At 43.7% G+C, this 15,106-nt stretch overlaps 1 long non-coding RNA gene across 1 annotated transcript; it reads right to left on the minus strand.

Moving 5' to 3' along the window:
* Positions 1–438: 438 nt before the first annotated feature.
* Positions 439–15,064, minus strand: LOC121816529 (uncharacterized). The gene is made up of 3 exons (XR_009596362.1): positions 14,854–15,064; positions 4,563–13,337; positions 439–690 (listed from the first exon to the last, which is right to left on the minus strand). It is a non-coding gene; the product is annotated as an uncharacterized LOC121816529 (long non-coding RNA).
* Positions 15,065–15,106: the final 42 nt, after the last annotated feature.

Consider the following 15,106-nt stretch of genomic DNA (forward strand, 5'->3'; position numbering starts at 1 on the left):
AATTTCAAGAGATACACTTGACTTGACAGGATGTATCCTGGCTTTCTTCTCTGTGAGAGAGTACTTTCGTCAAGACTAGGTTCAACCGCACATAACAGAAAAACCCAAAATCATATAACCTAAACAAGCTGGAAGCTTACTTTGTTTTTACACAGAGTCTAGTGGTAGGGCATCCAGGCTAATGTGGCAGCTTCATAGTCATTAGTACCCAGCCTCCTTCAATATTATTGCTCTGGCATTGTCAGTATATAACTAGTGATCCAAGATGGTTGCTGGAGCTCCAGCCATCATATCCACATTCCAGTCAGTAGTGTAAAGGACAACGGACTTAGAAAAATTCTTTAAGACCAATCCCGAGAAGGCCCACACAATGCTTCTACTGGCACCTATTGGCCAAAATGTTATCACCTGGCCATACTTAGGGAAACATAGACAATCTAATGTTTGCTGGTTTAATGTGTCCATTTGAAAATCAAGGTTTGTATTACTAAGGGAGAAAGGGGCAGGGATATCAGAGGACTCTCTTCCAGAATCTTATCCTTCAGCAGAGATGGAGGGCATCCTGAAGCTTCCACCAAAGCCCTCTAAACTGAGAGTTTTCCTCACAGGCCTTCAAATAATTGATTGCACCAAAACCAGGTTATCAACAGTGGGCCAGTGGATGTAGCTCACCAGGGGACAGGTGGTGACCTGGGAAGCAGAGATAAGCCAAAGAGCTGTTGATCTTCGGTTAGAGCCCAGTTTCATCCCTTCTTATCAACAGAGAAAACCATCCCAGCCCCACCCAGGGCAAGGTTCCTGCTGCCCAGCTGGCAGCTGACACTAATCAAGAATCCAGACTTCCCACGAGGCAACAACAATGAATGCTTACCTGAGACTCCCAAGAGCTGTAAATGGGGAGGGGCTCTGGTCTCTTGCCACCCCCAGAGATAGAAGACCCCCAGTTCTCCCCTGGCCCACTCTCTGGACACCCATCCTACCAATGTCCCCTTTTAAAATATACACCTCCACCAACAGGAGGCGCCATTCACAAAGCATAGCCAACAGAGTTATGCAAGGCACTGGCATCCTGGTCCAGCTCCCAATGGGGTGGAAAGGGAGCAGAAGAACTAGGTTGAGGGGGTCTATAAATTTTTTTATGGCATACAAGTATTACAGTCATATTCATAATACAGTACTGGGAACCTTGTTGCTTTTTTAAAAAAATCACTTATCTAAGTAAGTGTAGGCTGACACAAAGTTTCTCCGATTATGAGGGGGAGGGAGAAAGATATCCTGGAATTTAATTCTTTGAAAGCAAAGTCATAAAAACACTAAGCTAACATGTTAATTTTATAGTAAATGTATAAATATATTCAGCTTATTCTGTAAGGAGAGGCACCTCAAAACAAGGCTTGCACATGATGTTCTACACATATATTCTTGTGTATTTATTGAGAAAAATCTGCGTGTAAGTGGACCCATGCAGCTCAAAACTGTGTCATTCAAGGGTTAACTGTACTCGGCAGTAAAAAGGAATGAAGTAGCGGCACAAGCAACCATGTGGCTGAATTTCAAAAACATGCTGAGTTAAATGACTGCTCAGAATGGACTCAAAAGAAGGCATTCAGTGTAATTCCCTTGATAAGCAATGCTGAGAGAGACAAATCTAATTTTTTTTTCCCTAAAAAAAGGCCCATTAGTGGTTGCCTGGGATGCAGGGATTAACTGCAAAGAGGCACAAAAGAATCTTTTGGAGTCACAAACATGTTTTGTATTTTGACTGTAGTGGCGGTTGTGCGTGCGTGCTAAGTCGCTTCAGTCATGTCTGACTCTTTGTGACCCTATGGACAGTAGCTCGCCAGGCTCCTCTGTCCAAGGGATTCTCCAGGCAAGAATATTGACGGGGGCTGCCATGCCCTCTTCCAGGGGATCTTCCCAACTTAGGGATCAAACCCGTGTTTCTTATGTCTCCTGCACTGGCAGGCAGGTTCTTTACAACCAGCACCACCTGGGAAGCCCAGTGGTGGTTACATGGATTAAATACATCAAATGTGTACTTGAAAAACAAAGTATAGTTAATTTACAATGTTTTGTTAGTTTCAAGTGTAGAGCAAAATGATTTGAACCTGCACAGATTTTCAAAATCCCCCATGATCTGGTCCTACCATGCTTATTCACAGTTAGCAGCTATCAGTCTCACATAAACCATCTATTCAAAAATCTGGCTTCCTTACCATCATCTTGACTTTCATATCTGTAATTTTGCTTTTTTTTTTTTTTAACTTGACCTGATATGTCTTTCCCTAAAACTTCAAAGTTTGGTACATAGCTTGTCCTCTACAAACCTTCCCTGGCAGTTCCAGTTTATACTGACCTCTTTACAAACTCAATTGTTCCCGCATTAGAATCAGGTGTGGACCTTCTGCCCACCCCTGTGAGACACTGACTTAGTGGCTCTCATATGGAGCCTGAGGATCTGTATGTTCACAGAGCTGTACTAATGATTCTGATATATACACAGGAATGCAAAGTACCTCTCTGGCATGTAATATGCTTCCTGTACCAATCAATTAAGCGTGTGTTCAATATTTACTCCATTGCCTGGGGATACACAGACAGAGCAGCATCCTTATGTTCAGGTAGCACAGAGTCCAGCTGTGGTGTTCCCTCAAATAAATGTGATGGGAACTATGAAGGAGGTACGGGTCCAGTGCTTTGGGAGCAGAATGGTAAATGGTTACCAAAGGGACCATGGAGGAAGTTGAGGTGGTCCTTGAAGAACAGTTGGATTTTGTTGTTGTTTAGCCTCTAACTCACATTTGACTCTTTGCAAACCCATGGTCAGTAGCCCACTGGGCCCCATTGTCCGTAGGATTTCCCAGGCAAGAATACTGGAGAGGACTGCCATTTCCTTCTCCAGGGGATCTTTCTGATCCAGAGATCCAGCCCATGTTTTCTGCATTGGTGGATTCTTTACTACTGAGCCACCAGGGAAGCCCAGTTGGATTTTATCCACTCTCAAATAATAGGGCTATTTTAGCTGTAGCCACATACAGAGTATACACCTCCAGATACTCTGGTGGAGACTATATGGAGGAAATGACAGAGTCAGGATGGAAATGCTGGTAGAGATTAGAACATGAAAAACATCAAATACCACGCTAAGAACGTCACTGTTTTCGTCCAGACAACTGAAAATAATTTAAGGAAGAAACATCCAACTTAGTTGTTGTTGTTGTTTTCTGGCACAGATTCACATGATAGTAATCTCTTTGAGTATGGTGCCCATTCACTTCTATTAAAACTGTGTCAAAAAATTAAAAAAAAATTTTTTTGAAAAGGGACCTCCCCGGTGGTCCAGTGGTTAAGACTCTGCGCTTCCAATTCAGGGGAATGGGTTAGATCTCTGGTTGGGGAACTAAGATCCCACATGCCTCGCTGCATAGTCAGAAACTAAAAAGAAAAAAATAATAAAAATTTTTACAAATTAAAAAAGGTGTATGACGATCGATTTTGTGTAAGAAATACCAAATCAGAGTCTCTCTAAACGTATAAGAATACTACATTCTCATCTAGTTTTTCTTTCACTAATAATTCACAACACCCACGTTTCAAGTTATAATTTTCAATGATTCTTAAAACAATATATCTTAACTACATCTAGCTTCAGTTACAATTACTAACAAATCCAAATCCACCAGAAGATGACCACCTGAAACCAATTTTATGTACATGGTAGCAAACAGATGAAAATAAGTATCCTGTCTGCTTTTTGTTATTATTTACAATTTTTGCCCACAGCCCTTGCCTGTCACACCCCTGGCTGCTAAGTCGCTTCAGTCGTGTCTGACTCTGTGCAACCCCATAGACAGCAGCCCACCAGGCTCCCTCGTCCCTGGGATTCTCCAGGCAAGAATACTGGAGTGGGTTGCCATTTCCTTCTCCAATGGGTCAAAGTGAAGTCACTCAGTCGTGTCCGACTCTTAGCCACCCCATGGACTGCAGCCTACCAGGTTCCTCCGTCCATGGGATTTTCCAGGCAAGAGTACTGGAGTGGGGTGCCATTGCCTTCTCCGGACCAGGGATCAAAAACCATGCCCCCTGCAGTGGTAGGTGGAGTTCTAACCACTGGACTACCGGGAAGTCTTTGTCTTTCTGCTTTTTAAGGTAACTCCTAGAAATTTTAAAAAATATATCTGTGGCATGCAATATATTTCCATTGTTCAGAGCTGCTTCAGACTGCAATGCTACCCACTTCCCAAGGATTGGTACATGGCTCAGTTCAGCTTAAGTTTACATGTAAAAGAGACTGATTTTAAATAGTTGAGGGGGCAGGGGGAGTTTGATAAGCCTTAGGAAATACTGAAACAGTAATAGGTAGCATTTAAACAGACGGTACCACGTGCCAAGCACATGTGCTTATCTATTGCCTCACTGAATCCGATGAATCCCGTGGTTTCCGTGAAGGAGTGTAACAAATTGCTGTGAAACAAATTACTCCAAAAACTCATGGCTTAAAAAAAAAAAAAAAAAGTTTTTAAGCACAGCTTCTGTGTATCAGGAATTTAGGAGCGGCTTACCTGGGTAGTTCTGGCTAAGAGTATCTCTCACGAGGTTTCGGTCAAGGTGAGAACCAAAGTAGCAGTCAACTAAAGGTTAAAAGATTTGCTTTCTAGATGGTTCATTCCCTTGGCTGTTGACTGAAGGCCCCAGGTCTCCACCAGGCGGATTTCTCCTGAGGGCTGCTTTGAAGTGTGAGGGAACGCAGCGGGAAGAGCCTGAGACTGGAACGGGTGGAAGGGAGGGCTGTGAATCCGGCTTGATGAGGCGGCTGCCTCAAAGGTAGCAGGTGTGGGTAGCGGAGGCAGGTGGGGTACCTCCCAGTAGCATCCACTCCTCCCTGTCTCCCTCGCTTGAAGTGACCCCACAGCTGTAACCTGACCACCGTGCCCCCTGCCCTCTGTGGGGATTTAAGGACAGAAACCAGCCCCAAAAAAAGTCCTGATTGGTTAACGGCTGAACCAATCATAATGTTCCTATCCCCAGCAATAGACACGTGACGTGGTACCAAGTGAGATGACGTCTTCTGGGGGGTGCTGATGGGAAAGATTTTATTCTGTCTTAAAGAGAGCTAGTCACCTGGGGTCCTTTTTTCTGCCTTTGGAAGTTGTTGGCCCAGGTAGTGACTATCCTGGACTGTGAAGGGATCTGGCCTCAGAGTTCAACCTGCTGAGAGCAGTGAAGGAAGATGCAGAACTTGGGTCTTCGGTGTTATCACGGAGCTGCTGGGTTAACCAACCCAGAGCTGCTCTATCCTTGGAATCCTGCTACATAGGATAATACATGTCAGATTTTTAAATCTTTTTGAGTTGGGTTATCCTTTTTTTTTTTTTTTTCAACCAAAAGCAACCAAACATATTTTGGAGGCTGATTTTCTCACCTGATCATAGTCCCCATTCAATTAAGCATGATATGAGGTGAGGCGCAGGGACATAGGCAGCAAGAACGAAGGTCTATTAAAAGGTTTTAAAATGTGAGCTGAACATTAAGGGGAAGAGCCCACCCACCCACATAAGACTTGAAGACTGGACTTGTCACCACTGTGGAATTCTTAACTTTGCAAGAAAACAACAGTTTTTCAAATGCAGCTCTCTGAGAAGTGAGGCGATTGTGCAAGGTAGATTCCCTCCCTGCCCCCCAATAATTGGGATATCTGAATGTCACCATTAACCTCCAAATGGGATACAGCTTAAAAGTAACAGGTTATTTATGGGACTTCCCTGGTGTCCAGTGGCTAGGACTCTGTGTTCCCAATGCCAGGGGCCCAGGTTTCATCCCTGGTCAGAGAACTAGATCCCACAGGCCAAAACTAAAGATCAGCATGCCTCAATGAAGACTGTAGATCCTGTGTGCTGCAATTAAGACCTGGCGCAGCCAAACAAATTTTAAAAAGAGAGAGAGTATCGCCTTCATACTCAAAACATTAAAAATAAAAAGTGACAGAACCTGAGTCCAGAAGACTGGTTTGGGTTCACAGCCATCCTGGGACCCCTCAAACTACAATTTTTACTTTTGTCTCTAACTTCTTCTTTTTTTTGCACGCCTCATGTTCTATTTGTTAATAATCATATTAATCCCATTTGCCTTTACATTGTAAGTTTTGACCATATTGAGACTGCTTCTTTGTTTTCTTAACACTAAAAAAAAAAAAAAAAAGCGCGTGATTGCAAGACTTTGCCTTGAAACTCTAGGCTGTTTTAACTGGTAACAGAAATCTCAGCAACAATCTCTCTTCTACAGCTTCTGAAAAGCAGAGACTTTGGCTCGTGAAATCCTCTTTGTACATGTATTTTGAATAAAGGAGTCTTATAAGAAACCTGGACTTCAAAAGCTGATGTTGATTTATCATTTGAAAGCCCCCATTAACCTGCTGTATTAGTTTGCTAGGGCTGCCTTAATAAAATACTACAGGCTAGGTGGCTTAAATAAAATCACTCAATCCTGAAGGAAAAGCTCTGAAATTGAAAGTCACTCAGTTGTGTCTGACCCTTTGTGACCCCATGGACTATACAGTCCATGGAATTCTCCAGGCCAGAACTCTGGAGCAGGTAACCATTCTCTTCTCCTGGGATCTTCCCAGCCCAGGGATTGAACCCAGGTCTCCTACATTGCAGGCAGATTCTTTACCAGCTGAGCCACCAGGAAAGCCCAAGAATACTGGAGTGGGTAGCCTATCCCTTCTCCAGCGGACCTTCCCGACCCAGGAATCAAACCAGGGTCTCCGGCATTGCAGGCAGATTCTTTACCAACTGAGCTACCAGGGAAGTCCCCCTGGAGGAAATCAACCCTGGATATTCATTGAAAGGACTGATGCTGAAGCTGAAGCTCCAATACTTTGGCCACCTGATGCAAAGAGCCAACTCATTGGAAAAGACCCCGGTGCCGAGAAAGATTGAAGGCAAAACGAGAAGGGGGTGGCAGAGAATGAGACGGTTAGATAGCATCACTGACTCAATGGACATGAATTTAAGCAAACTCCAGGAGACAGTGAAGGACAGGGAAGCCTGATGTGCTGCAGTCCATGGGGTCACAGAGTCGGACATGACTTAATGACTGAACAACGACAACGAGATGCCTTAAACAACAGAAAAAACGTTCTCATACTTCCAGCAGTCCAAGGTCAAGGTGCTAGCAGATTTGGTTTCTCCTAAGCTCTCTCTTTTTGACTTGCAGATGGGTGACCTCTTACTGTGTCCTCAGATGACTTTTTCCCTGCATGCATGCCCATCCCTGGTGTCTTTTCTTTTGAGATCACTGGGCGTGTTGGGTTAGTTTAACCTCATTAAACTTAATTACCCCTTTAAAGAACTGTCTCCAATACAGTCACATGAGGGTTTAGGGCTTCAACATATGGATTTTGGAGGACACAATTTAGTTGCTAATACGTCCCAAATCTGGACTGGTTGTTTTAATAATAACCTGTTGCCCCTGATAATAATATCTACATTGATACTCCCTTTTCCGGAAAAATGCCAAGATCAGTTTTCATTGTTGCTTCTCTCTTCTTCTACCCTCATGGAGCGAAGAAGAACACTCATGATTCTGCTAGATCCTTTATTGAAACAAATAGTGTTGTGTCACTCAAATTAATGTTTACCTCCTATTGCTATGGGCCGTGACTTAAAAGAGGAAGGCGAGAAAGTTGCTTTCACTTAGGAGATACTATTGCCCTTGTGTTTTCTATATGTTGGGAAGGTAGATGATCTGGTGCTATGACATTCTTGTGTATATGATATGACTTAAGAGTGGACTGACTTTTTAAATAAATTTATTGATTGACTGATTTTTGGCTGGGCTGGGTCTTCATTGCTGCATACAGGCTTTCTCTAGTTGCAGCAAGAAGGATCTACTCTCTCGCTGCAATGCACGGGCTTCCATTGCGGTGATATCTCTTGTTGCAGAGCGTGGGCTCTAGAGCACAAGCTCAACAGTTGTGAGGCAAATGGTTAGTTGCCCCTTGGCATATTGGATCTTCCCAGACCAAGGATTGAACCCGTATCCCCTGAATTGGCAGGCAGGTTCTTAACCAGAAGACCACCAAGGAAGCCCTGGATTAACTTAAATTGGCTGAAAGGGACAGACCCACACCTACTGATATTACAGGTTTAGTTCCAGGCCATTACAATAAAGTGAATATCACAGGAAAGCAAGCCACAGGAACTTCTTGGTTTCCCAGTTCAGATAAAAGTTATGTTTACACCATACTGGAGTCTATCAAGTGGGCAACAGCATTATGTCTAAAAAAATGCACATACCTTAATTTAAAAATACTTTATTGCTAAGAAACGCTAACCATCATCTGAGCCTTCAGCCAGCTGCAGTAACAACATCAAAGATCACCGATCAAGGCCACTATAACAAATACAGTAATAATGAGAAAGTTTGAGAAATTGTGAGAATTACCAAAATCTGACACAGAGACAGGAAGTGAAAAAATGCTGTTGGGAAAATGGCACCAATCGCCTTGTTCAACACATGGTTGCCACAAACCTTCAGTTTGTATAAAACATAAATCTCTGCAAAGCACAATGAAACTAGTAGGTCTATACTGGCCCCAGAACCACATCATACTTGCTGAATTCACAAAGAGCCTCTCAGAACACACAAAGCCAGTCTGTCCATGACTGGCTTTACAAAAATCCATAGCAGAAGCATCATGAGCAAAGCTTCCATTTCACTTTCATTTTCCAAATCTCATGCAAGTATGTCATATAGGTAGAAGTCTGGCTTCAAGGGAAGTAAGGAAATATAGCTTCCCACCCTCTGCGGTACTGGAAGGTATTCTAGACGGGGAAAGTCTCAGATGGTGAGCAAAGAAATGCAACAATCTAAAACCCCTGGGACATTTTCTCTTCAGCTTCCTACATCCAAGGGGAACTCCACTGCTGATCTGTCCCCTGTGTAAGTAAGGCCTGCTTTGCAGAAGAAAGTCCAGATAATCTCTGGTTTCTTTGGGGGAGATTGAAGATCTCAGTGAATATCACCCTTTGTCCTGATCTGCAGGTAGTAACAACTGAGAGAGAAAAAGAGATGCAGGGGTATGTAAGAGAGAGGATAACATGATGGTTTTATTACCTGAACTATAAGCAACAGCAGGGAACGTGGCCGAGTCCTGTGGCCCAGTGGGTTTACCATCACCTTCCCCTCCTTTCTGCTGCCCCCAAACTGAACAGCTTAAAATTTGGCTGCATGTGAGATATTCAAAATAATGATAGCTTGTGTTACACAGAAATGTTTCTCTCTCCTGCCACAGTCCAAGTTGGTGTGCAGCTCTGCTCTGTGAAGGTGCCAAGGGTTCTTTGATATTGTGATACTTACCCCCTTGGCCCAGGATGCCAGCTCACGATGTCCCCACTCTAGCCTGAAGAAAGGGAAAATGAGAAAGGGAGGCCCTCTTCCTTTAAGTTCAGTTCAGTCACTCAGTCATGTCCAACTCTTTGCAACCCCATGAACCACAGCACACCAGGCCTCCCTGTCCATCACTATCTCCCAGAGTCTACCCAAACCCGTGTCCATCGAGTCAATGATGCCATCCAACCATCTCATCCTCTGTCATCCCCTTCTCCTCCTGCCCTCAATCTTTCCCAGCAGCAGGGTCTTTTCAAATGAGTCAGCTCTCTGCATCAGGTGGCCAAAGTACTGGAGTTTCAGCTTCAAGATCAGTCCTACCAATGAACAACCAGGGCTGATCTCCTTTAGGATGGACTGGTTGGATCTCCTTGCAGTCCAAGCGACTCTCAAGCGTCTTCTCCAACACCACACAGCTCAAAAGCATCAATTCTTCAGTGCTCAGCTTTCTTGATAGTCCAACTCTCCCATCCATACACGACCATGACCTCCACCTCTGCTCACGTCTCATGGACCAGAATCTGGTTACATGACCACACCTGCTGTAAGAGAGCCTGGGAAATGTAGTCCTTATTCCAAACAATGAAGGGCCCCGCTTAAGTTTCTTTAACTGTGAAAGAGGAGGCTAATAGATCAGGGATGGGGGCACCACTAGTTTCTCTTCCTTGTAAACTTACCTTCCACAGGCCCTACAATCACGTGACAGGAGGCGACGGACCAAAATGTGCAGATTCAAAACAAGAGGAATACAAAGTAGTACAAAAACCAGAGTCATCTGAGCCTGACTCCAATCCCGCCTTCCTAACTGGCGCGCTGGTGGCCTTTTCTTTTTTAAAGTATTTATTTATTTATTTTTATGTGTTGGCCGCACAGCATGTGGGATCTTTGTTCCCCAACCAAGGATTAAACCCTTGCCTCCTGCATTGGAAGCACCAAGTCTTAACTACTGGACCACCAGGGAAGTCCCACTATTGGCTTTTTAGGTGAGACAAATCTCTGGTATATGGGACAGTCCCATCTGTTATTGGTGGATCTTTACAGCCATAAATGTCAACGCTATTTCATCCTCAGGCATGTGACAACCAAAATGTAGGGAGATATTTCCAAAACCCCTGGAAGGGGCTGTGGCTGCCTCTGAGGAATGGCAGGACATCCTTCCATGGAAATGTGAAACATGTGGGATAAGGTTTGCCCCATCCACACTTGGCCCCTGGCGGGACAGGGAGTTCTTTTGGCCTTCAAGGTGCATTTCACAATTCTGTCCAGAATGGCACCACCTTGCTATTTGTCCTGTTATTAACAAAATGATGCTTTGGACTTCCCTGCTGGTCCAGTGGTTAGGAATCTGCCTGCCAATGCAGGGGACACAGGTTCAATCCCTGGACAAGGAAAATCCCACATGCCAGGGAGCAATTAAGCCGGTGTGCCACGACTACTGAGGCCCATGCACATTACAGCCCGTGCTCTGCAAAAAGAGAAACCACTGCAACGAGAAGCCCACTCACTGAAACCAGAGAAAGTCCACGTGCAGCAATACCCAGTGCAACCAAAATTAAATAAATAGTTTTAAAACGATGCTTTACTGCTCCCCTCCGATGCACCATCTCACACACACACACACACACACACACACACACACACACACACACACACAAAGAAATAAATGATGCTGCAAGTATTCAAGGAGCCAAGGAGACAGGATCTGACCTGTGCCTCAGGGAATGCATTGTCTGAGGGCAGGAGGAAGGAAGTGAGGCTGGTTTGGGGTGACTGTGACTTACATGTGTGTGACCTTGAACAATTTATTTAACCTCAACCATGTATCTCTGTTTCCTCATATGAAAATATGAAAACAATAATATCTACCACTTAGGGATGTTAGAAGGCCCAAATGACTTAAAAAAAATTTATTGGAGTATAGTTGATTTACCATGTTGTGTTTGTTTCCCAAATGACATTAAAAGATTGTTGTATATAATGTTTAAGATCACAGACTCTGGAAACTGGCACCTGGGTCTGCCCAGCCGTCCACCAGCTGTGTGACCTTAGATAAGTCACTTACCCTCTCTGTGCCTTCTTTCCTCCTCTGTAATAGGGAATGGCAGCACTTGCCTCAGAGGGCTGTTGAAAGGATAACTTAGCTAACAGATGTCAAGTGTTTATAGCAGTGCCCCAGAGTTGAGTTCTCTGTAAATGTTAGCAATTGCTATGTCAGGATTATGTCCTCCAAGTGGGACTCATGTTTGTTTGATTGTTTCCATTAAACTCTACACTGTATTCTAATTTCACCAGTTTTTCCATTAAAGTCCTCTGTGTCAGGATGCTATCCGGATTACCATATCACATGTTGTTTCCATGCTCCTGGGTTTCCTTTGTGGCAGTTTCTTAGTCTTACCCTGTTTTTCATGGTTGTGAAAGTTTTAAGGAATACTGGTCAGATATTTTGTAGAACGTCTCTCAGTTTGGCTTGGTCTGAGTTTTTCTCATACTTAGACTGGGGTTACAGGTTTGGAGGGAGGGGAGAAATACCATGGAGATGAAGTGCCCTTCTTATCACGTCATATGAGGAGCTACCTAACACTCACATGACATCACTAGCGATGGTAGGCTAAATTATCTGACTCTAATGAAAGAGAAGTAACTTATTAGATGTTACATCTCCCATTTGCATTCTTTCTTCCTATTTGAGTATTCAGTCCCTTCCCCAAGTTAACTACAGACTTGATGATGGTTTATTATGATTTCTACATATGTAATTTTGCTATTTATTGGAATATAAGCATGGGTTTATTTTAGACTGTAAAGATAAGCTATGTACATGATTGCTCCTGGCTCTCTTCTGGTTAAAAAAAAATTTTTTTTTTAAGTGTGGTTGCAAAAAACACCTCATGATACAAATTTTTAAGGTACAGTTAATTTTATTTTTGAGGTACAGATCAGAAATGTTAAGTATCTTCATATCATGAAGCAACAGACTGGGGCTCGTATTCTTTTGGTGACGCACCAAAATATTTACACCAGTTATGTGGAAAAATATGTTTTATATTCATCATTATGCTTTAATTTTCATCTGCATTAATATAAGTTGCATATTAGACTATAATTTTGTGAATATTAGTGTTTAAAAACTGAGTTGAGCTTATTTTAGTTGAGTTGTTTTAAGGAAAACTATTAAGTAAATAAGTTAAAATGTATGTGGGTGTGCATATGGGAGGTATTATGATGTGGTAAGAGAAAGGCTGAGGTTTGTGAAACACTGACTTGCTACATCCTCTTCCTCCCCCAAGGTCAGTTTAACCATCCGCTTCACAGGGCACTTCCCCTACCATCCTCAGTCTCTGCTGGATCCCAAATCATATGGTCTCAAAACTCTATTTTTCACTTTTTCTTTCAATCCAATTTCTTTTGGAGACAGGTAACTGAATCCCAAATCAAACTGGTCTGGGAAGATCAATGGAAATATATAGACTCACGTAATCTAAAATGTGAAGTCAACATTAGTACCAACTTCAGGCACAGCTAGATCTAGGTGTTTAAATGATATCCCCTGAAATTTCTGTTCACTTTGGCTATGCTTTACTGTGTATCGGCCTCATTCGTTTACAGCCCCTCTCAAGGTAGAAAGAGGGCCCCGAGCAGCTCCACGTTTATATCCCTTCTGCTTAGCAAGCCCAGGAGAAAGCAGTCCTATATTTCCCAGAATTCCAGTAAAAGCCCTCATTTTGCTCCTCCTTGGCCTGCTTTGGGTATGTGCCCAAGTCTCAAGAAATTACCAAGGCTTGAGGCTAAAATGCTCTGATCCGTTAAGCTTGGGTCACAAGTCCAGCCCTTACTCAGACACTGTGGTTGAAGAGTATAAAATGCTCTGATCGGTCAGGCCTGGGCTCCTCGGCTCCCTGGAACCAAGAGGAAGTTTGTTTCTCAAAAGAAGCTCCACTTGTTGTCACCTGGATAAAAGAATGTGAACACTGGTGGAGCAGAAACCACGAGTTCTCATCCATAGACGGTCATTAACCATACTGCAAATATTTGTTTATTACCCATCCCTGGTCCCCTGGCCTGGCTAGTTGCCCTAGCAGAGGCCTTCAGAAAAATCATAAAAGAGGCAGTATGGCTAGTACCAATAAAGACATAACCCTGTCACTTGATGATAACTACTTTTAGAGATTCAAGGGGGAGACTTTGTCCCAGGGTAGAGTAGAACCTAGACATCTCTGGGAGTGAAAAATAGGAACTTCTGAGTCAGATATGAGTTCAAATTCCAACACTCCCATTATTTCATTATTTCCAACACTCATTCTTTCATGCATTCACTAAAGGAAATTTATTGGGCATCCAGGAGAAGGAAATGGCAACACACTCCAGTGTTCTTGCCTGGAGAATCCCAGGGACGGGGAAGCCTGGTGTGCTGCCGTCTATGGGGTCACACAGAGTCGGACACGATTGAAGCGACTTAGCAGCAGCAGCATGATGTGCCAGGTATTAGACCTGCTCTAGACCCTGGGACATAGTCATGAGCCAAACATGACTGAAGGGCTCCTCTTGGATCTGACATTCTAGCTAGGGAGGTAGATGTGGGGGATAAGAGACAAATAATAAACAAATAAACAAAAAAAGAAATGATTTCAGATTGTATAATAGTAGACATTATAAAGAAAATAAAGCAGTGTATCTTGCTAGCAAGAAGCAGGAGGGGGCTGCTGTACGTCAGTAGGTGTTTAGGGAAGACCTTTGTAGGGCATTACTATTTGAATTGATATTTGACTTGAGATTAAAATGATGAGATGATTATTATTCTCATCTCAGCCAGTCATGAGATGATTCGTGAAAGCCTCCAAGGAGGAGTAGCAGGGCTAAGGCCCTGAGGTGGCTCACTCCAAGAACTGACAAAAGCCATTATGAAGAGCTGTGTGGCATTGCATGAATTTCTTAGCCTCTGTGAACCCTGGAAAATGAGGATGTTCATACCAACCCCTCAAGGTACTATGAGGAGCCAACCAGAAAACAATTGTAAACGGCAGTAACTGGCACCCAATGGGTGTTCAGTAAATCCAAGATATTATTTGGGCAGTATTATTATTAACTTGAGAAGGAAAGACTAGGCCTCCTGAAGGATCAAAAGGATGAGAGAATGAAGCTTTGATGGCTTCTCCTTCTAGAATCCAACATTTAGGATATATAATATGAGCACAGCCGTGAGAAAGGGCTCCTGATCGTGACTCGAGAACATTCAAGACACCAATAATAATTATTATAATTAGCATTATTGTAATAGCCACGGCCATTTTTTGAGTACCTAGGACATGCCAGACACTCTGTTGAGCACCTGATTTCTGTATGCATGGGCCCCTCTGATCCTAGAGAAGGCACTCAACACCCTCATTTTACAGAGGCTCAGAGTTAACAGTCTGAAGGTCTAAAGCAAAGTCAGGAGGCCAGCACGAGGCCCAGCTCCCCACCTACCTGATGACCTTTGGCCCGTCGTCGCCTCTGATGTCGGGTTTCAGGGACAGTCCTGTCCTGGTTCTCCATCTTCACCGTTCTCCCGGCCCAGAGGGGCTGGGAGGGGAAGCTGGAGAGAGAGGCGAGCTCAAACACCTCTTCTCCAAACACCCTTCCCCAGCCTGCTCCCCCGCCCGGCCTCCCACTGCCACGAACCCAGGGCTAGAGAGGAGACTTCCCACCTCATGACTGGAGACCAAGGCAGGACACCGTG

Source organism: Ovis aries, chromosome 14, assembly GCF_016772045.2.
Source record: "Ovis aries strain OAR_USU_Benz2616 breed Rambouillet chromosome 14, ARS-UI_Ramb_v3.0, whole genome shotgun sequence".
Taxonomy (NCBI): Eukaryota; Metazoa; Chordata; class Mammalia; order Artiodactyla; family Bovidae; genus Ovis; species Ovis aries.